Below are 22202 nucleotides of genomic sequence, written 5' to 3' on the forward strand. Positions count from 1 at the left end.
ATGCAATTTCTGTGTTTCATCGTCAATAAGAAGGTCCAAGGGATTCAGTAAACCTGTAGTGAAGCATCGGAATCTAAAACTGGACTCACTGGACTGGGTCATATCATTGAAAGTTAGAGTGTCAGTCCTCTTGTACTTAAGTCGGCATTGTGATTTTTGTATCAAAATCGTATGCAATTTCTCTGTTTCATCGTCAATAACATGGTCCACGGGATACAGTGAGCCTGAAGTGAGGCATCGGAATCAAAAACTAGACTCACAGGAGAGGTTCAAATCATAGAGAGTTAGAGTGTCAGTCCTCTTGTACATAAGTCGGCATTGTGCCTTTTGTATTAAATTTGGTTGCAATTTCTGGGTTTCATCGTCAATAAGAAGGTCCAAGGGATACAGTAGACCCAAGGTGAAGCATCGGAATCTAAATCTGGACTCACAGGAGAGGTTCAAATCATAGCGAGTTCGAAGGTCAGTCCTATTGTACTTCAGACGGCATTGTGCCTTTTGTATTCAGTTCGGATACAATTTCTGTGTTTCATCGTCAATAAGAAGGTCCAAGGGATACAGTAAACCTGAAGTGAAGCATCGGAATGTAAAACAGGACTCACAGGAGAGGTTCAAATCATAGAGATTTAGAGTGTCAGTGCTCTTGTACTTAAGACGTCAATATGCCTTTTGTATTAAATTTGGATGAAATTTCTGTGTTTCATCGTCAATAAGAAGGTCCAAGGTATACAGTAAACCTGAAGTGAAGCATCGGAATCAAAAACTGGTCTCACAGGAGAGGTTCAAATCATAGAGAGTTAGAGTGTCAGTCCTCTTGTACTTAAGTCGGCATTGTGCCTTTTGTATTAATTTCGGATGCAATTTCTGTGTTTCATCGTCAATAAGATGGTCCAAGGTATACAGTAAACCTGAAGTGAAGCATCGGAATCTAAAACTGGACTCACAGGAGAGGTTCAAATCATAGAGAGTTATAGTGTCAGCCCTTTTGTACTTAAGTCGGCATTGTGCCTTTTGTATTAAATTCGGATCCAATTTCTGTGTTTCATCGTCAATATGAAGGTCCAAGGGATACAGTAAATCTGAAGTGAAGCATCGGAGTCAAAAACTGGACTCAAAGCAGAGGTATAAATCATAGAAAGCTAGAGTGTCAGTCCTCTTGTACTTAAGTCGGCATTGAGCCTTTTGTATTGAATTCGGATGCAATTTCTGTGTTTCATCGTCAATAAGAAGGTCCAAAGAATACAGTAAACCTGAAGTGAAGCATCGGAATCTAACACTGGACTCACAGGAGAGGTTCAAATCATAGAGAGAGTATCAGTCCTCTTGTACTTAAGTAGGCGTTGTGTCTTTTGTATTAAATTTGGATGCAATTTCTGTGTTTCATCGTCAATAAGAAGGTCCAAGGGATACAGTAAACATGAAGTGAAGCATCGGAATGTGAAACAGGACTCACAGGAGAGGTTCAAATCATAGAGAGTTAGAGTGTCAGTGCTCTTGTACTTAAGACGTCAATATGCCTTTTGTATTAAATTCGGATGAAATTTCTGTGTTTCATCGTCAATAAGAACGTCCAAGGGATTCAGTAAACCTGAAGTGAAGCATCGGAATCTAAAACTGGACTCACTGGACAGGTTCATATCATAGAAAGTTAGAGTTTTAGTCCTCTTGTACTTGAGTCAGCATTGTGATTTTTGTATTAAATTCGGATGCAATTTCTGTGTTTCATCGTCAATAACAAGGTCCACGGGATACAGGGAGCCTGAAGTGAGGCATCAGAATCAAAAAATGGACTCACAGGAGAGGTTCAAATCATAGAGAGTTCGAGGGTCAGTCCTCTTGTACTTAAGTCGGCATTGTGTCTTTTGTATTAAATTCGGATGCAATTTCTGTGTTTCACCATCAATAAGAAGGTCCAAGGGATACATTATACCTGAAGTGAAGCATCGGAATCTAAAACTGGACTCACAGGAGAGGTTCAAATCGTAGAGAGTTAGAGTGTCAGTCCTCTTGTACTTAAGTCGGCATTGTGCCTTTTGCATTAAATTCGGATGCAATTTCTGTGTTTCATCGACAATAAGAAGGTCCAAGGGATACAGTAAACCTTAAGTGAAGCATCGGAATCTAAAACTGGACTCACAGGAGAGGTTCAGATCATAGAGAGTTAGAGTGTCAGTCCTCTTATACTTAAGTCGGCATTGTGCCTTTTGTATTAATTTCAGATGCAATTTCTGTGTTTCATCGTCAATAAGAAGGTCCAAGGGATTGAGTAAACCTGAAGTGAAGCATCGGAATCTAAAACTGGACTCACAGGAGAGGTTCAGATCATAGAGAGTTAGAGTGTCAGTCCTCTTGTACTTAAGTCGTCAATATGCCTTTTGTATTAAATGCGGATGCAATTTCTGTGTTTCATCGTCAACAAGAAGGTCCAAGGGATTCAGTAAACCTGTAGTGAAGCATCGGAATCTAAAACTGGACTCACTGGACTGGTTCATATCATTGAAAGTTAGAGTGTCAGTCCTCTTGTACTTAAGTCGGCATTGTGATTTTTGTATCAAAATCGTATGCAATTTCTCTGTAGGGATACAGTAGACCCAAGGTGAAGCATCGGAATCTAAATCTGGACTCACAGGAGAGGTTCAAATCATAGCGAGTTCGAGGGTCAGTCCTATTGTACTTCAGTCGGCATTGTGTCTTTGTATTAAATTCGGATGCAATTTCTGTGTTTCACCATCAATAAGAAGGTCCAAGGGATACAGTAAACCTGAAGTGAAGCGTCGGAATCTAAAACTGGACTCACAGGAGAGGTTCAAATCATAGAGAGTTAGAGTGTCAGTCCTCTTGTACTTAAGTCGGCATTGAGCCTTTTGTGTTCAATTCGGATGCAATTTCTGTGTTTCATTGTCAATGAGAAGGTCCCAGGGATACAGTAGACCTAAGGTGAAGCATCGGAATCTAAAACCGGACTCACAGGAGAGGTTCAAATCGTAGGGAGTTAGAGTGTCAGTCCTCTTGTACTTAAGTCGGCGTTGTGTCTTTTGTATTAAATTTGGATGCAATTTCTGTGTTTCATCGTCAATAAGAAGGTCCAAGGGATACAGTAAACCTGAAGTGAAGCACCGGAATCTAAAACTGGACACACAGAAGGGGTTCAAATCATAGAAAGTTAGAGTGTCAGTCCTCTTGTACTTAAGTCGGCATTGTGCCTTTTGTATTAAATTCGAATGCAATTTATGTGATTCATCGTCAATAAAACGGTCCAAGGCATACAGTAAACCTGAAGTGAAGCGTTGGAATCTAAAACTGGACTCACAGGAGAGGTTCAAATCATAGAGAGTTAGAGTGTCAGTCCTCTTGTACTTAAGTCGGCATTGAGCCTTTTGTATTCAATTCGGATGCAATTTCTGTGTTTCATTGTCAATGAGAAGGTCCCAGGGATACAGTAGACCTAACGTGAAGCATCGGAATCTAAAACTTGACTCACAGGAGAGGTTCAAATCATAGAGAGTTCGAGGGTCAGTCCTCTTGTACTTAAGTCGGCATTGTGTCTTTTGTATTAAATTCTGGTGCAATTTCTGTGTTTCACCATCAATAAGAGGGTCCAAGGGATACAGTAAACCTGAAGTGAAGCATCGGAATCAAAAACTGGACTCACAGGAGAGGTTCAAATCGTAGAGAGTTAGAGTGTCAGTCCTCTTGTACTTAAGTCGGCGTTGTGTCTTTTGTATTAAATTTGGATGCAATTTCTGTGTTTCATCGTCAATAAGAAGGTCCAAGGGATACAGTAAACCTGAAGTGAAGCATCGGAATGTAAAACAGGACTCACAGGAGAGGTTCAAATCATAGAGATTTAGAGTGTCAGTGCTCTTGTACTTAAGACGTCAATATGCCTTTTGTATTAAATTTGGATGAAATTTCTGTGTTTCATCGTCAATAAGAAGGTCCAAGGTATACAGTAAACCTGAAGTGAAGCATCGGAATCAAAAACTGGTCTCACAGGAGAGGTTCAAATCATAGAGAGTTAGAGTGTCAGTCCTCTTGTACTTAAGTCGGCATTGTGCCTTTTGTATTAATTTCGGATGCAATTTCTGTGTTTCATCGTCAATAAGATGGTCCAAGGTATACAGTAAACCTGAAGTGAAGCATCGGAATCTAAAACTGGACTCACAGGAGAGGTTCAAATCATAGAGAGTTATAGTGTCAGTCCTTTTGTACTTAAGTCGGCATTGTGCCTTTTGTATTAAATTCGGATGCAATTTCTGTGTTTAATCGTCAATAAGAAGGTCCAAGGGATTGAGTAAACCTGAAGTGAAGCATCGGAATCTAAAACTGGACTCACAGGAGAGGTTCAAATCAGAGAGAGTGAGAGTGCCAGTCCCCTTGTATTTAAGTCGGCATTGTGCCTTTTGTATGAAATTCGATGCAATTTCTGTGTTTCATCGTCAATATGAAGGTCCAAGGGATACAGTAAATCTGAAGTGAAGCATCGGATTCAAAAACTGGACTCAAAACAGAGGTATAAATCATAGAAAGCTAGAGTGTCAGTCCTCTTGTACTTAAGTCGGCATTGAGCCTTTTGTATTGAATTCGGATGCAATTTCTGTGATTCATCGTCAATAAGAAGGTCCAAAGAATACAGTAAACCTGAAGTGAAGCATCGGAATCTAACACTGGACTCACAGGAGAGGTTCAAATCATAGAGAGAGTATCAGTCCTCTTGTACTTAAGTCGGCGTTGTGTCTTTTGTATTAAATTTGGATGCAATTTCTGTGTTTCATCGTCAATAAGAAGGTCCAAGGGATACAGTAAACCTGAAGTGAAGCATCGGAATGTAAAACAGGACTCACAGGAGAGGTTTAAATCATAGAGAGTTAGAGTGTCAGTGCTCTTGTACTTAAGACGTCAATATGCCTTTTGTATTAAATTCGGATGAAATTTCTGTGTTTCATCGTCAATAAGAACGTCCAAGGGATTCAGTAAACCTGAAGTGAAGCATCGGAATCTAAAACTGGACTCACTGGACAGGTTCATATCATAGAAAGTTAGAGTTTTAGTCCTCTTGTACTTGAGTCAGCATTGTGATTTTTGTATTAAATTCGGATGCAATTTCTGTGTTTCATCGTCAATAACAAGGTCCACGGGATACAGGGAGCCTGAAGTGAGGCATCAGAATCAAAAAATGGACTCACAGGAGAGGTTCAAATCATAGAGAGTTCGAGGGTCAGTCCTCTTGTACTTAAGTCGGCATTGTGTCTTTTGTATTAAATTCGGATGCAATTTCTGTGTTTCACCATCAATAAGAAGGTCCAAGGGATACATTATACCTGAAGTGAAGCATCGGAATCTAAAACTGGACTCACAGGAGAGGTTCAAATCGTAGAGAGTTAGAGTGTCAGTCCTCTTGTACTTAAGTCGGCATTGTGCCTTTTGTATTAAATTTGGATGCAATTTCTGTGTTTCATCGTCAATAAGAAGGTCCAAGGGATACAGTAAACCTGAAGTGAAGCATCGGAATGTAAAACAGGACTCACAGGAGAGGTTCAAATCATAGAGATTTAGAGTGTCAGTGCTCTTGTACTTAAGACGTCAATATGCCTTTTGTATTAAATTTGGATGAAATTTCTGTGTTTCATCGTCAATAAGAAGGTCCAAGGTATACAGTAAACCTGAAGTGAAGCATCGGAATCAAAAACTGGTCTCACAGGAGAGGTTCAAATCATAGAGAGTTAGAGTGTCAGTCCTCTTGTACATAAGTCGGCATTGTGCCTTTTGTATTAATTTCGGATGCAATTTCTGTGTTTCATCGTCAATAAGATGGTCCAAGGTATACAGTAAACCTGAAGTGAAGCATCGGAATCTAAAACTGGACTCACAGGAGAGGTTCAAATCATAGAGAGTTATAGTGTCAGTCCTTTTGTACTTAAGTCGGCATTGTGCCTTTTGTATTAAATTCGGATGCAATTTCTGTGTTTAATCGTCAATAAGAAGGTCCAAGGGATTGAGTAAACCTGAAGTGAAGCATCGGAATCTAAAACTGGACTCACAGGAGAGGTTCAAATCAGAGAGAGTGAGAGTGCCAGTCCCCTTGTATTTAAGTCGGCATTGTGCCTTTTGTATGAAATTCGATGCAATTTCTGTGTTTCATCGTCAATATGAAGGTCCAAGGGATACAGTAAATCTGAAGTGAAGCATCGGAGTCAAAAACTGGACTCAAAACAGAGGTATAAATCATAGAAAGCTAGAGTGTCAGTCCTCTTGTACTTAAGTCGGCATTGAGCCTTTTGTATTGAATTCGGATGCAATTTCTGTGATTCATCGTCAATAAGAAGGTCCAAAGAATACAGTAAACCTGAAGTGAAGCATCGGAATCTAACACTGGACTCACAGGAGAGGTTCAAATCACAGAGAGAGTATCAGTCCTCTTGTACTTACATCGGCGTTGTGTCTTTTGTATTAAATTTGGATGCAATTTCTGTGTTTCATCGTCAATAAGAAGGTCCAAGGGATACAGTAAACCTGAAGTGAAGCATCGGAATGTAAAACAGGAGTCACAGGAGAGGTTTAAATCATAGAGAGTTAGAGTGTCAGTGCTCTTGTACTTAAGACGTCAATATGCCTTTTGTATTAAATTCGGATGAAATTTCTGTGTTTCATCGCCAATAAGAACGTCCAAGGGATTCAGTAAACCTGAAGTGAAGCATCGGAATCTAAAACTGGACTCACTGGACAGGTTCATATCATAGAAAGTTAGAGTTTTAGTCCTCTTGTACTTGAGTCAGCATTGTGATTTTTGTATTAAATTCGGATGCAATTTCTGTGTTTCATCGTCAATAACAAGGTCCACGGGATACAGGGAGCCTGAAGTGAGGCATCAGAATCAAAAAATGGACTCACAGGAGAGGTTCAAATCATAGAGAGTTCGAGGGTCAGTCCTCTTGTACTTAAGTCGGCATTGTGTCTTTTGTATTAAATTCGGATGCAATTTCTGTGTGTCACCATCAATAAGAAGGTCCAAGGGATACATTATACCTGAAGTGAAGCATCGGAATCTAAAACTGGACTCACAGGAGAGGTTCATATCGTAGAGAGTTAGAGTGTCAGTCCTCTTGTACTTAAGTCGGCATTGTGCCTTTTGTATTAAATTCGGATGCAATTTCTGTGTTTCATCGACAATAAGAAGGTCCAAGGGATACAGTAAACCTTAAGTGAAGCATCGGAATCTAAAACTGGACTCACAGGAGAGGTTCAGATCATAGAGAGTTAGAGTGTCAGTCATCTTATACTTAAGTCGGCATTGTGCCTTTTGTATTAATTTCAGATGCAATTTCTGTGTTTCATCGTCAATAAGAAGGTCCAAGGGATTGAGTAAACCTGAAGTGAAGCATCGGAATCTAAAACTGGACTCACAGGAGAGGTTCAGATCATAGAGAGTTAGAGTGTCAGTCCTCTTGTACTTAAGTCGTCAATATGCCTTTTGTATTAAATGCGGATGCAATTTCTGTGTTTCATCGTCAATAAGAAGGTCCAAGGGATTCAGTAAACCTGTAGTGAAGCATCGGAATCTAAAACTGGACTCACTGGACTGGTTCATATCATTGAAAGTTAGAGTGTCAGTCCTCTTGTACTTAAGTCGGCATTGTGATTTTTGTATCAAAATCGTATGCAATTTCTCTGTTTCATCGTCAATAACAAGGTCCACGGGATACAGTGAGCCTGAAGTGAGGCATCGGAACCAAAAACTGGAACCACAGGAGAGGTTCAAATCATAGAGAGTTAGAGTGTCAGTCCTCTTGTACATAAGTCGGCATTGTGCCTTTTGTATTAAATTTGGATGCAATTTCTGGGTTTCATCGTCAATAAGAAGGTCCAAGGGATACAGTAGACCCAAGGTGAAGCATCGGAATCTAAATCTGGACTCACAGGAGAGGTTCAATTCATAGCGAGTTCGAGGGTCAGTCCTATTGTACTTCAGTCGGCATTGTGTCTTTGTATTAAATTCGGATGCAATTTCTGTGTTTCACCATCAATAAGAAGGTCCAAGGGATACAGTAAACCTGAAGTGAAGCGTCGGAATCTAAAACTGGACTCACAGGAGAGGTTCAAATCATAGAGAGTTAGAGTGTCAGTCCTCTTGTACTTAAGTCGGAATTGAGCCTTTTGTGTTCAATTCGGATGCAATTTCTGTGTTTCATTGTCAATGAGAAGGTCCCAGGGATACAGTAGACCTAAGGTGAAGCATCGGAATCTAAAACCGGACTCACAGGAGAGGTTCAAATCGTAGGGAGTTAGAGTGTCAGTCCTCTTGTACTTAAGTCGGCGTTGTGTCTTTTGTATTAAATTTGGATGCAATTTCTGTGTTTCATCGTCAATAAGAAGGTCCAAGGGATACAGTAAACCTGAAGTGAAGCACCGGAATCTAAAACTGGACACACAGAAGGGGTTCAAATCATAGAAAGTTAGAGTGTCAGTCCTCTTGTACTTAAGTCGGCATTGTGCCTTTTGTATTAAATTCGAATGCAATTTATGTGATTCATCGTCAATAAAACGGTCCAAGGGATACAGTAAACCTGAGGTGAAGCATTGGAATCTAAAACTGGACTCACAGGAGAGGTTCAAATCATAGAGAGTTCGAAGGTCAGTCCTCTTGTACTTAAGTCGGCATTGTGTCTTTTGTATTAAATTCTGGTGCAATTTCTGTGTTTCATCGTCATTAAGAAGGTCCAAAGAATACAGTAAACCTGAAGTGAAGCATCGGAATCTAACACTGGACTCACAGGAGAGGTTCAAATCATAGAGAGAGTATCAGTCCTCTTGTTCTTAAGTCGGCGTTGTGTCTTTTGTATTAAATTTGGATGCAATTTCTGTGTTTCATCGTCAATAAGAAGGTCCAAGGGATACAGTAAACCTGAAGTGAAGCATCGGAATGTAAAACAGGACTCACAGGAGAGGTTCAAATCATAGAGAGTTAGAGTGTCAGTGCTCTTGTACTTAAGACGTCAATATGCTTTTTGTATTAAATTCGGATGAAATTTCTGTGTTTCATCGTCAATAAGAAGGTCCAAGGGATTCAGTAAACCTGAAGTGAAGCATCGGAATCTAAAACTGGACTCACTGGACAGGTTCATATCATAGAAAGTTAGAGTTTTAGTCCTCTTGTACTTGAGTCAGCATTGTGATTTTTTTATTAAATTCGGATGCAATTTCTGTGTTTCATCGTCAATAAGAAGGTCCAAGGGATACAGTAAACCTGAAGTGAAGCATCGGAATCTAAAACTGGACTCACAGGAGGAGTTCAAATCAAAGAGAGCTAGAGTGTCAGTCCCCTTGTACTTAAGTCGGCATTGTGCCTTTTGTATTAAATTCGGATGCAATTTCTGTGTTTCATCGTCAATTAAAGGTCCAAGGGATACAGTAAACCTGAAGTGAAGCAACGGAATCTAAAACTGGACTCACAGGAGATGTTCAAATCATAGAGAATTAGAATGTCAGTCCTCTTGTACTTAAGTCAGCATTGTGCCTTTTGTATTCAATTCGGATGCAATTTCTGTGTTTCATCGTCAATAAGGAGGTCCAAGGGATACAGTAAACCTGAAGTGAAGCATCGGAATCTAAAACTGGTCTCACAGGAGAGGTTCTAATCATAGAGAGTTAGAGTGTCAGTCCTCATGTACATAAGTCGGCATTGTGCCTTTTGTATTAAATTTGGATTCAATTTCTGTGTTTCATCGTCAATAAGAAGGTTCAAGGGATACAGTAGACCCAAGGTGAAGAATCGGAATCTAAATCTGGACTCACAGGAGAGGTTCAAATCATAGAGAGGTCGAGGGTCAGTCCTCTTGTACTTAAGTCGGCATTGTGTCTTTTGTATTAAATTCGGATGCAATTTCTGTGTTTCACCATCAATAAGAAGGTCCAATGGATACAGTAAACCTGAAGTGAAGCATCGGAATCTAAAACTGGACTCACAGGAGAGGTTCAAATCGTAGAGAGTTAGAGTGTCAGTCCTCTTGTACTTAAGTCGGCATTGTGCCTTTCGTATTAAATTCGAATGCAATTTATGTGATTCATCGTCAATAAGAAGGTCCAAGGGATACAGTAAACCTGAAGTGAAGCGTCGGAATCTAAAACTGGACTCACAGGAGAGGTTCAAATCATAGAGAGTTAGAGTGTCAGTCCTCTTAAACTTAAGTCGGCATTGAGCCTTTTGTATTCAATTCGGATGCAATTTCTTTGTTTCATTGTCAATGAGAAGTTCCCAGGGATACAGTAGACCTAAGGTGATGCATCGGAATCTAAAACTGGACTCACAGGAGAGTTTCAAATCATAGAGAGTTCGAGGGTCAGTCCTCTTGTACTTAAGTCGGCATTGTGTCTTTTGTATTAAATTCGGATGCAATTTCTGTGTTTCGCCATCAATAAGAGGGTCCAAGGGATACAGTAAACCTGAAGTGAAGCATCGGAATCAAAAACTGGTCTCACAGGAGAGGTTCAAATCATAGAGAGTTAGAGTGTCAGTCCTCTTGTACTTAAGTCGGCATTGTGCCTTTTGTATTAATTTCGGATGCAATTTCTGTGTTTCATCGTCAATAAGATGGTCCAAGGTATACAGTAAACCTGAAGTGAAGCATCGGAATCTAAAACTGGACTCACAGGAGAGGTTCAAATCATAGAGAGTTATAGTGTCAGTCCTTTTGTACTTAAGTCGGCATTGTGCCTTTTGTATTAATTTCGGATGCAATTTCTGTGTTTCATCGTCAATAAGAAGGTCCAAGGGATTGAGTAAACCTGAAGTGAAGCATCGGAATCTAAAACTGGACTCACAGGAGAGGTTCAAATCAGAGAGAGTGAGAGTGCCAGTCCCCTTGTATTTAAGTCGGCATTGTGCCTTTTGTATGAAATTCGATGCAATTTCTGTGATTCATCGTTAATATGAAGGTCCTAGGGATACAGTAAACCTAAAGTGAAGCATCGGAGTCAAAAACTGGACTCAAAGCAGAGGTTTAAATCATAGAAAGTTAGAGTGTCAGTCCTCTTGTACTTAAGTCGGCATTGAGCTTTTGTACTGAATTCGGATGCAATTTCTGTGTTTCATCGTCATTAAGAAGGTCCAAAGAATACAGTAAACCTGAAGTGAAGCATCGGAATCTAACACTGGACTCACAGGAGAGGTTCAAATCATAGAGAGAGTATCAGTCCTCTTGTTCTTAAGTCGGCGTTGTGTCTTTTGTATTAAATTTGGATGCAATTTCTGTGTTTCATCGTCAATAAGAAGGTCCAAGGGATACAGTAAACCTGAAGTGAAGCATCGGAATGTAAAACAGGACTCACAGGAGAGGTTCAAATCATAGAGAGTTAGAGTGTCAGTGCTCTTGTACTTAAGACGTCAATATGCCTTTTGTATTAAATTCGGATGAAATTTCTGTGTTTCATCGTCAATAAGAAGGTCCAAGGGATTCGGTAAACCTGAAGTGAAGCATCGGAATCTAAAACTGGACTCACTGGACAGGTTCATATCATAGAAAGTTAGAGTTTTAGTCCTCTTGTACTAGAGTCAGCATTGTGATTTTTTTATTAAATTCGAATGCAATTTCTGTGTTTCATCGTCAATAAGAAGGTCCAAGGGATACAGTAAACCTGAAGTGAAGCATCGGAATCTAAAACTGGACTCACAGGAGGAGTTCAAATCAAAGAGAGCTAGAGTGTCAGTCCCCTTGTACTTAAGTCGGCATTGTGCCTTTTGTATTAAATTCGGATGCAATTTCTGTGTTTCATCGTCAATTAAAGGTCCAAGGGATACAGTAAACCTGAAGTGAAGCAACGGAATCTAAAACTGGACTCACAGGAGAGGTTCAAATCATAGAGAATTAGAATGTCAGTCCTCTTGTACTTAAGTCAGCATTGTGCCTTTTGTATTCAATTCGGATGCAATTTCTGTGTTTCCTCGTCAATAAGGAGGTCCAAGGGATACAGTAAACCTGAAGTGAAGCATCGGAATCTAAAACTGGTCTCACAGGAGAGGTTCTAATCATAGAGAGTTAGAGTGTCAGTCCTCTTGTACATAAGTCGGCATTGTGCCTTTTGTATTAAATTTGGATTCAATTTCTGTGTTTCATCGTCAATAAGAAGGTCCAAGGGATACAGTAGACCCAAGGTGAAGAATCGGAATCTAAATCTGGACTCACAGGAGAGGTTCAAATCATAGAGAGGTCGAGGGTCAGTCCTCTTGTACTTAAGTCGGCATTGTGTCTTTTGTATTAAATTCGGATGCAATTTCTGTGTTTCACCATCAATAAGAAGGTCCAATGGATACAGTAAACCTGAAGTGAAGCATCGGAATCTAAAACTGGACTCACAGGAGAGGTTCAAATCGTAGAGAGTTAGAGTGTCAGTCCTCTTGTACTTAAGTCGGCATTGTGCCTTTCGTATTAAATTCGAATGCAATTTATGTGATTCATCGTCAATAAGAAGGTCCAAGGGATACAGTAAACCTGAAGTGAAGCGTCGGAATCTAAAACTGGACTCACAGGAGAGGTTCAAATCATAGAGAGTTAGAGTGTCAGTCCTCTTGTACTTAAGTCGGCATTGAGCCTTTTGTATTCAATTCGGATGCAATTTCTTTGTTTCATTGACAATGAGAAGTTCCCAGGGATACAGTAGACCTAAGGTGATGCATCGGAATCTAAAACTGGACTCACAGGAGAGGTTCAAATCATAGAGAGTTCGAGGGTCAGTCCTCTTGTACTTAAGTCGGCATTGTGTCTTTTGTATTAAATTCGGATGCAATTTCTGTGTTTCGCCATCAATAAGAGGGTCCAAGGGATACAGTAAACCTGAAGTGAAGCATCGGAATCAAAAACTGGACTCACAGGAGAGGTTCAAATCGTAGCGAGTTAGAGTGTCAGTCCTCTTGTACTTAATTCGGCGTTGTGTCCTTTGTATTAAATTTGGATGCAATTTCTGTGTTTCATCGTCAATAAGAAGGTCCAAGGGATACAGTAAACCTGAAGTGAAGCATCGGAATATAAAACAGGACTCACAGGAGAGGTTGAAATCATAGAGAGTTAGAGTGTCAGTGCTCTTGTACTTAAGACGTCAATATGCCTTTTGTATTAAATTCGGATGAAATTTCTGTGTTTCATCGTCAATAAGAAGGTCCAAGGGATTCAGTAAACCTGAAGTGAAGCATCGGAATCTAAAACTGGACTCACTGGACAGGTTCATATCATAGAAAGTTAGAGTTTTAGTCCTCTTGTACTTGAGTCAGCATTGTGATTTCTTTATTAAATTCGGATGCAATTTCTGTGTTTCATCGTCAATAAGAAGGTCCAAGGGATACAGTAAACCTGAAGTGAAGCATCGGAATCTAAAACTGGACTCACAGGAGGAGTTCAAATCAAAGAGAGCTAGAGTTTCAGTCCTCTTGTACTTAAGTCGGCATTGTGCCTTTTGTATTAAATTCGGATGCAATTTCTGTGTTTCATCGTCAATTAAAGGTCCAAGGGATACAGTAAACCTGAAGTGAAGCAACGGAATCTAAAACTGGACTCACAGGAGAGGTTCAAATCATAGAGAATTAGAATGTCAGTCCTCTTGTACTTAAGTCAGCATTGTGCCTTTTGTATTCAATTCGGATGCAATTTCTGTGTTTCATCGTCAATAAGGAGGTCCAAGGGATACAGTAAACCTGAAGTGAAGCATCGGAATCTAAAACTGGTCTCACAGGAGAGGTTTTAATCTTAGAGAGTTAGAGTGTCAGTCCTCTTGTACATAAGTCGGCATTGTGCCTTTTGTATTAAATTTGGATGCAATTTCTGTGTTTCATCGTCAATAAGAAGGTCCAAGGGATACAGTAGACCTAAGGTGAAGAATCGGAATCTAAATCTGGACTCACAGGAGAGGTTCAAATCATAGAGAGGTCGAGGGTCAGTCCTCTTGTACTTAAGTCGGCATTGTGTTTTTTGTATTAAATTCGGATGCAATTTCTGTGTTTCACCATCAATAAGAAGGTCCAATGGATACAGTAAACCTGAAGTGAAGCATCGGAATCTAAAACTGGACTCACAGGAGAGGTTCAAATCGTAGAGAGTTAGAGTGTCAGTCCTCTTGTACTTAAGTCGGCATTGTGCCTTTCGTATTAAATTCGAATGCAATTTATGTGATTCATCGTCAATAAGAAGGTCCAAGGGATACAGTAAACCTGAAGTGAAGCGTCGGAATCTAAAACTGGACTCACAGGAGAGGTTCAAATCATAGAGAGTTAGAGTGTCAGTCCTCTTGTACTTAAGTCGGCATTGAGCCTTTTGTATTCAATTCGGATGCAATTTCTTTGTTTCATTGTCAATGAGAAGTTCCCAGGGATACAGTAGACCTAAGGTGAAGCATCGGAATCTAAAACTGGACTCACAGGAGAGGTTCAAATCATAGAGAGTTCGAGGGTCAGTCCTCTTGTACTTAAGTCGGCATTGTGTCTTTTGTATTAAATTCGGATGCAATTTCTGTGTTTCGCCATCAATAAGAGGGTCCAAGGGATACAGTAAACCTGAAGTGAAGCATCGGAATCAAAAACTGGACTCACAGGAGAGGTTCAAATCGTAGCGAGTTAGAGTGTCAGTCCTCTTGTACTTAATTCGGCGTTGTGTCTTTTGTATTAAATTTGGATGCAATTTCTGTGTTTCATCGTCAATAAGAAGGTCCAAGGGATACAGTATACCTGAAGTGAAGCATCGGAATGTAAAACAGGACTCACAGGAGAGGTTCAAATCATAGAGAGTTAGAGTGTCAGTGCTCTTGTACTTTAACGTCAATATGCCTTTTGTATTAAATTCGGATGAAATTTCTGTGTTTCATCGTCAATAAGAAGGTCCAAGGTATACAGCAAACCTGAAGTGAAGCATCGGAATCAAAAACTGGTCTCACAGGAGAGGCTCAAATCATAGAGAGTTAGAGTGTCAGTCCTCTTGTACTTAAGTCGGCATTGTGCCTTTTGTATTAATTTCGGATGCAATTTCTGTGTTTCTTCGTCAATAAGATGGTCCAAGGTATACAGTAAACCTGAAGTGAAGCATCGGAATCTAAAACTGGACTCACAGGAGAGGTTCAAATCAGAGAGAGTGAGAGTGCCAGTCCCCTTGTATTTAAGTCGGCATTGTGCCTTTGGTATGAAATTCGATGCAATTTCTGTGTTTCATCGTTAATATGAAGGCCCAAGGGATACAGTAAACCTGAAGTGAAGCATCGGAGTCAAAAACTGGACTCAAAGCAGAGGTTTAAATCATAGAAAGTTAGAGTGTCAGTCCTCTTGTACTTAAGTCGGCATTGAGCTTTTGTATTGAATTCGGATGCAATTTCTGTGTTTCATCGTCATTAAGAAGGTCCAAAGAATACAGTAAACCTGAAGTGAAGCATCGGAATCTAACACTGGACTCACAGGAGAGGTTCAAATCATAGAGAGAGTATCAGTCCTCTTGTACTTAAGTCGGCGTTGTGTCTTTTGTATTAAATTTGGATGCAATTTCTGTGTTTCATCGTCAATAAGAAGGTCCAAGGGATACAGTAAACCTGAAGTGAAGCATCGGAATCTAAAACTGGACTCACTGGACAGGTTCATATCATAGAAAGTTAGAGTTTTAGTCCTCTTGTACTTGAGTCAGCATTGTGATTTTTGTATTAATTTCGGATGCAATTTCTGTGTTTCATCGTCAATACCAAGGTCCACGGGATACAGGGAGCGTGAAGTGAAGCATCGGAATCTAAAACTGGACTCACAGGAGGAGTTCAAATCAAAGAGAGCTAGAGTGTCAGTCCTCTTGTACTTAAGACGGCATTGTGCCTTTTGTATTAAATTCGGATGCAATTTCTGTGTTTCATCGTCAATTAAAGGTGCAAGGGATACAGTAAACCTGAAGTGAAGCAACGGAATCTAAAACTGGACTCACAGGAGAGGTTCAAATCATAGAGAATTAGAATGTCAGTCCTCTTGTACTTAAGTCAGCATTGTGCCTTTTGTATTCAATTCGGATGCAATTTCTGTGTTTCATCGTCAATAAGGCGGTCCAAGGGATACAGTAAACCTGAAGTGAAGCATCGGAATCTAAAACTGGTCTCACAGGAGAGGTTCTAATCATAGAGAGTTAGAGTGTCAGTCCTCTTGTACATAAGTCGGCATTGTGCCTTTTGTATTAAATTTGGATGCAATTTCTGTGTTTCATCGTCAATAAGAAGGTCCAAGGGATACAGTAGGCCTAAGGTGAAGAATCGGAATCTAAATCTGGACTCACAGGAGAGGTTCAAATCATAGAGAGGTCGAGGGTCAGTCCTCTTGTACTTAAGTCGGCATTGTGTCTTTTGTATTAAATTCGGATGCAATTTCTGTGTTTCACCATCAATAAGAAGGTCCAATGGATACAGTAAACCTGAAGTGAAGCATCGGAATCTAAAACTGGACTCACAGGAGAGGTTCAAATCGTAGAGAGTTAGTGTGTCAGTCCTCTTGTACTTAAGTCGGCATTGTGCCTTTCGTATTAAATTCGAATGCAATTTATGTGATTCATCGTCAATAAGAAGGTCCAAGGGATACAGTAAACCTGAAGTGAAGCGTCGGAATCTAAAACTGGACTCACAGGAGAGGTTCAAATCATAGAGAGTTAGAGTGTCAGTCCTCTTGTACTTAAGTCGGCATTGAGCCTTTTGTATTCAATTCGGATGCAATTTCTTTGTTTCATTGTCAATGAAAAGGTCCCAGGGATACAGTAGACCTAAGGTGAAGCATCGGAATCTAAAACTGGACTCACAGGAGAGGTTCAAATCATAGAGAGTTCGAGGGTCAGTCCTCTTGTACTTAAGTCGGCATTGTGTCTTTTGTATTAAATTCGGATGCAATTTCTGTGTTTCGCCATCAATAAGAGGGTCCAAGGGATACAGTAAACCTGAAGTGAAGCATCGGAATCAAAAACTGGACTCACAGGAGAAGTTCAAATCGTAGCGAGTTAGAGTGTCAGTCCTCTTGTACTTAATTCGGCGTTGTGTCTTTTGTATTAAATTTGGATGCAATTTCTGTGTTTCATCGTCAATAAGAAGGTCCAAGGGATACAGTATACCTGAAGTGAAGCATCGGAAAGTAAAACAGGACTCACAGGAGAGGTTCAAATCATAGAGAGTTAGAGTGTCAGTGCTCTTGTACTTTAACGTCAATATGCCTTTTGTATTAAATTCGGATGAAATGTCTGTGTTTCATCGTCAATAAGAAGGTCCAAGGTATACAGTAAACCTGAAGTGAAGCATCGGAATCTAAAACTGGACTCACTGGACAGGTTCATATCATAGAAAGTTAGAGTTTTAGTCCTCTTGTACTTGAGTCAGCATTGTGATTTTTGTATTAATTTCGGATGCAATTTCTGTGTTTCATCGTCAATAACAAGGTCCACGGGATACAGGGAGCCTGAAGTGAAGCATCGCAATCTAAAACTGGACTCACAGGAGGAGTTCAAATCAAAGAGAGCTAGAGTGTCAGTCCTCTTGTACTTAAGACGGCATTGTGCCTTTTGTATTAAATTCGGATGCAATTTCTGTGTTTCATCGTCAATTAAAGGTCCAAGGGATACAGTAAACCTGAAGTGAAGCAACGGAATCTAAAACTGGACTCACAGGAGAGGTTCAAATCATAGAGAATTAGAATGTCAGTCCTCTTGTACTTAAATCCGCATTGTGCCTTTTGTATTCAATTCGGATGCAATTTCTGTGTTTCATCGTCAATAAGGAGGTCCAAGGGATACAGTAAACCTGAAGTGAAGCATCGGAATCTAAAACTGGTCTCACAGGAGAGGTTCTAATCATAGAGAGTTAGAGTGTCAGTCCTCTTGTACATAAGTCGGCATTGTGCCTTTTGTATTAAATTTGGATGCAATTTCTGTGTTTCATCGTCAATAAGAAGGTCCAAGGGATACAGTAGGCCTAAGGTGAAGAATCGGAATCTAAATCTGGACTCACAGGAGAGGTTCAAATCATAGAGAGGTCGAGGGTCAGTCCTCTTGTACTTAAGTCGGCATTGTGTCTTTTGTATTAAATTCGGATGCAATTTCTGTGTTTCACCATCAATAAGAAGGTCCAATGGATACAGTAAACCTGAAGTGAAGCATCGGAATCTAAAACTGGACTCACAGGAGAGGTTCAAATCGTAGAGAGTTAGAGTGTCAGTCCTCTTGTACTTAAGTCGGCATTGTGCCTTTCGTATTAAATTCGAATGCAATTTATGTGATTCATCGTCAATAAGAAGGTCCAAGGGATACAGTAAACCTGAAGTGAAGCGTCGGAATCTAAAACTGGACTCACAGGAGAGGTTCAAATCATAGAGAGTTAGAGTGTCAGTCCTCTTGTACTTAAGTCGGCATTGAGCCTTTTGTATTCAATTCGGATGCAATTTCTTTGTTTCATTGTCAATGAAAAGGTCCCAGGGATACAGTAGACCTAAGGTGAAGCATCGGAATCTAAAACTGGACTCACAGGAGAGGTTCAAATCATAGAGAGTTCGAGGGTCAGTCCTCTTGTACTTAAGTCGGCATTGTGTCTTTTGTATTAAATTCGGATGCAATTTCTGTGTTTCGCCATCAATAAGAGGGTCCAAGGGATACAGTAAACCTGAAGTGAAGCATCGGAATCAAAAACTGGACTCACAGGAGAGGTTCAAATCGTAGCGAGTTAGAGTGTCAGTCCTCTTGTACTTAATTCGGCGTTGTGTCTTTTGTATTAAATTTGGATGCAATTTCTGTGTTTCATCGTCAATAAGAAGGTCCAAGGGATACAGTATACCTGAAGTGAAGCATCGGAATGTAAAACAGGACTCACAGGAGAGGTTCAAATCATAGAGAGTTAGAGTGTCAGTGCTCTGGTACTTTAACGTCAATATGCCTTTTGTATTAAATTCGGATGAAATTTCTGTGTTTCATCGTCAATAAGAAGGTCCAAGGTATACAGTAAACCTGAAGTGAAGCATCGGAATCAAAAACTGGTCTCACAGGAGAGGTTCAAATCATAGAGAGTTAGAGTGTCAGTCCTCTTGTACTTAAGTCGGCATTGTGCCTTTTGTATTAATTTCGGATGCAATTTCTGTGTTTCTTCGTCAATAAGATGGTCCAAGGTATACAGTAAACCTGAAGTGAAGCATCGGAATCTAAAACTGGACTCACAGGAGAGGTTCAAATCAGAGAGAGTGAGAGTGCCAGTATCCTTGTATTTAAGTCGGCATTGTGCCTTTGGTATGAAATTCGATGCAATTTCTGTGTTTCATCGTTAATATGAAGGTCCAAGGGATACAGTAAACCTGAAGTGAAGCATCGGAGTCAAAAACTGGACTCAAAGGAGAGGTTTAAATCATAGAAAGTTAGAGTGTCAGTCCTCTTGTACTTAAGTCGGCATTGAGCTTTTGTATTGAATTCGGATGCAATTTCTGTGTTTCATCGTCATTAAGAAGGTCCAAAGAATACAGTAAACCTGAAGTGAAGCATCGGAATCTAACACTGGACTCACAGGAGAGGTTCAAATCATAGAGAGAGTATCAGTCCTCTTGTACTTAAGTCGGCGTTGTGTCTTTTGTATTAAATTTGGATGCAATTTCTGTGTTTCATCGTCAATAAGAAGGTCCAAGGGATACAGTAAACCTGAAGTGAAGCATCGGAATGTAAAACAGGACTCACAGGAGAGGTTCAAATCATAGAGAGTTAGAGTGTCAGTGCTCTTGTACTTAAGACGTCAATATGCCTTTTGTATTAAATTCGGATGAAATTTCTGTGTTTCATCGTCAATAAGAAGGTCCAAGGGATTCAGTAAACCTGAAGTGAAGCATCGGAATCTAAAACTGGACTCACTGGACAGGTTCATATCATAGAAAGTTAGAGTTTTAGTCCTCTTGTACTTGAGTCAGCATTGTGATTTTTGTATTAAATTCGGACGCAATTTCTGTGTTTCATCGTCAATAACAAGGTCCACGGGATACAGGGAGCCTGAAGTGAGGCATCAGAATCAAAAACTGGACTCACAGGAGAGGTTCAAATCATAGAAAGTTAGACTGTCAGTCCTCTTCTACTTAAGTCGGCATTGTGTCTTTTGTATTAAGTTCGGATGCTATTTCTGTGTTTCATCGTCAATAAGAAGGTCTAAGGTATACAGTAAACCTGAGGTGAAGCATCGGAATCTAAAACTGGACTCACAGGAGAGGTTCAAATCATAGAGAGTTCGAGGGTCAGTCCTCTTGTACTTAAGTCGGCATTGTGTCTTTTGTATTAAATTCGGATGCAATTTCTGTGTTTCGCCATCAATAAGAGGGTCCAAGGGATACAGTAAACCTGAAGTGAAGCATCGGAATCAAAAACTGGACTCACAGGAGAGGTTCAAATCGTAGCGAGTTAGAGTGTCAGTCCTCTTGTACTTAATTCGGCGTTGTGTCTTTTGTATTAAATTTGGATGCAATTTCTGTGTTTCATCGTCAATAAGAAGGTCCAAGGGATACAGTATACCTGAAGTGACGCATCGGAGTCAAAAACTGGACTCAAAGCAGAGGTTTAAATCATAGAAAGTTAGAGTGTCAGTCCTCTTGTACTTAAGTCGGCATTGAGCTTTTGTATTGAATTCGGATGCAATTTCTGTGTTTCATCGTCATTAAGAAGGTCCAAAGAATACAGTAAACCTGAAGTGAAGCATCGGAATCTAACACTGGACTCACAGGAGAGGTTCAAATCATAGAGAGAGTATCAGTCCTCTTGTACTTACGTCGGCGTTGTGTCTTTTGTATTAAATTTGGATGCAATTTCTGTGTTTCATCGTCAATAAGAAGGTCCAAGGGATACAGTAAACCTGAAGTGAAGCATCGGAATCTAAAACTGGACTCACTGGACAGGTTCATATCAAAGAAAGTTAGAGTTTTAGTCCTCTTGTACTTGAGTCAGCATTGTGATTTTTGTATTAATTTCGGATGCAATTTCTGTGTTTCATCGTCAATAACAAGGTCCACGGGATACAGGGAGCCTGAAGTGAAGCATCGGAATCTAAAACTGGACTCACAGGAGGAGTTCAAATCAAAGAGAGCTAGAGTGTCAGTCCTCTTGTACTTAAGACGGCATTGTGCCTTTTGTATTAAATTCGGATGCAATTTCTGTGTTTCATCGTCAATTAAAGGTGCAAGGGATACAGTAAACCTGAAGTGAAGCAACGGAATCTAAAACTGGACTCACAGGAGAGGTTCAAATCATAGAGAATTAGAATGTCAGTCCTCTTGTACTTAAGTCAGCATTGTGCCTTTTGTATTCAATTCGGATGCAATTTCTGTGTTTCATCGTCAATAAGGAGGTCCAAGGGATACAGTAAACCTGAAGTGAAGCATCGGAATCTAAAACTGGTCTCACAGGAGAGGTTCTAATCATAGAGAGTTAGAGTGTCAGTCCTCTTGTACATAAGTCGGCATTGTGCCTTTTGTATTAAATTTGGATGCAATTTCTGTGTTTCATCGTCAATAAGAAGGTCCAAGGGATACAGTAGGCCTAAGGTGAAGAATCGGAATCTAAATCTGGACTCACAGGAGAGGTTCAAATCATAGAGAGGTCGAGGGTCAGTCCTCTTGTACTTAAGTCGGCATTGTGTCTTTTGTATTAAATTCGGATGCAATTTCTGTGTTTCACCATCAATAAGAAGGTCCAATGGATACAGTAAACCAGAAGTGAAGCATCGGAATCTAAAACTGGACTCACAGGAGAGGTTCAAATCGTAGAGAGTTAGAGTGTCAGTCCTCTTGTACTTAAGTCGGCATTGTGCCTTTCGTATTAAATTCGAATGCAATTTATGTGATTCATCGTCAATATGAAGGTCCAAGGGATACAGTAAACCTGAAGTGAAGCGTCGGAATCTAAAACTGGACTCACAGGAGAGGTTCAAATCATAGAGAGTTAGAGTGTCAGTCCTCTTGTACTTAAGTCGGCATTGAGCCTTTTGTATTCAATTCGGATGCAATTTCTTTGTTTCATTGTCAATGAAAAGGTCCCAGGGATACAGTAGACCTAAGGTGAAGCATCGGAATCTAAAACTGGACTCACAGGAGAGGTTCAAATCATAGAGAGTTCGAGGGTCAGTCCTCTTGTACTTAAGTCGGCATTGTGTCTTTTGTATTAAATTCGGATGCAATTTCTGTGTTTCGCCATCAATAAGAGGGTCCAAGGGATACA

The sequence above is a fragment of the Schistocerca americana genome, chromosome 6, assembly GCF_021461395.2.
Source record: "Schistocerca americana isolate TAMUIC-IGC-003095 chromosome 6, iqSchAmer2.1, whole genome shotgun sequence".
NCBI classification, from domain to species: Eukaryota; Metazoa; Arthropoda; class Insecta; order Orthoptera; family Acrididae; genus Schistocerca; species Schistocerca americana.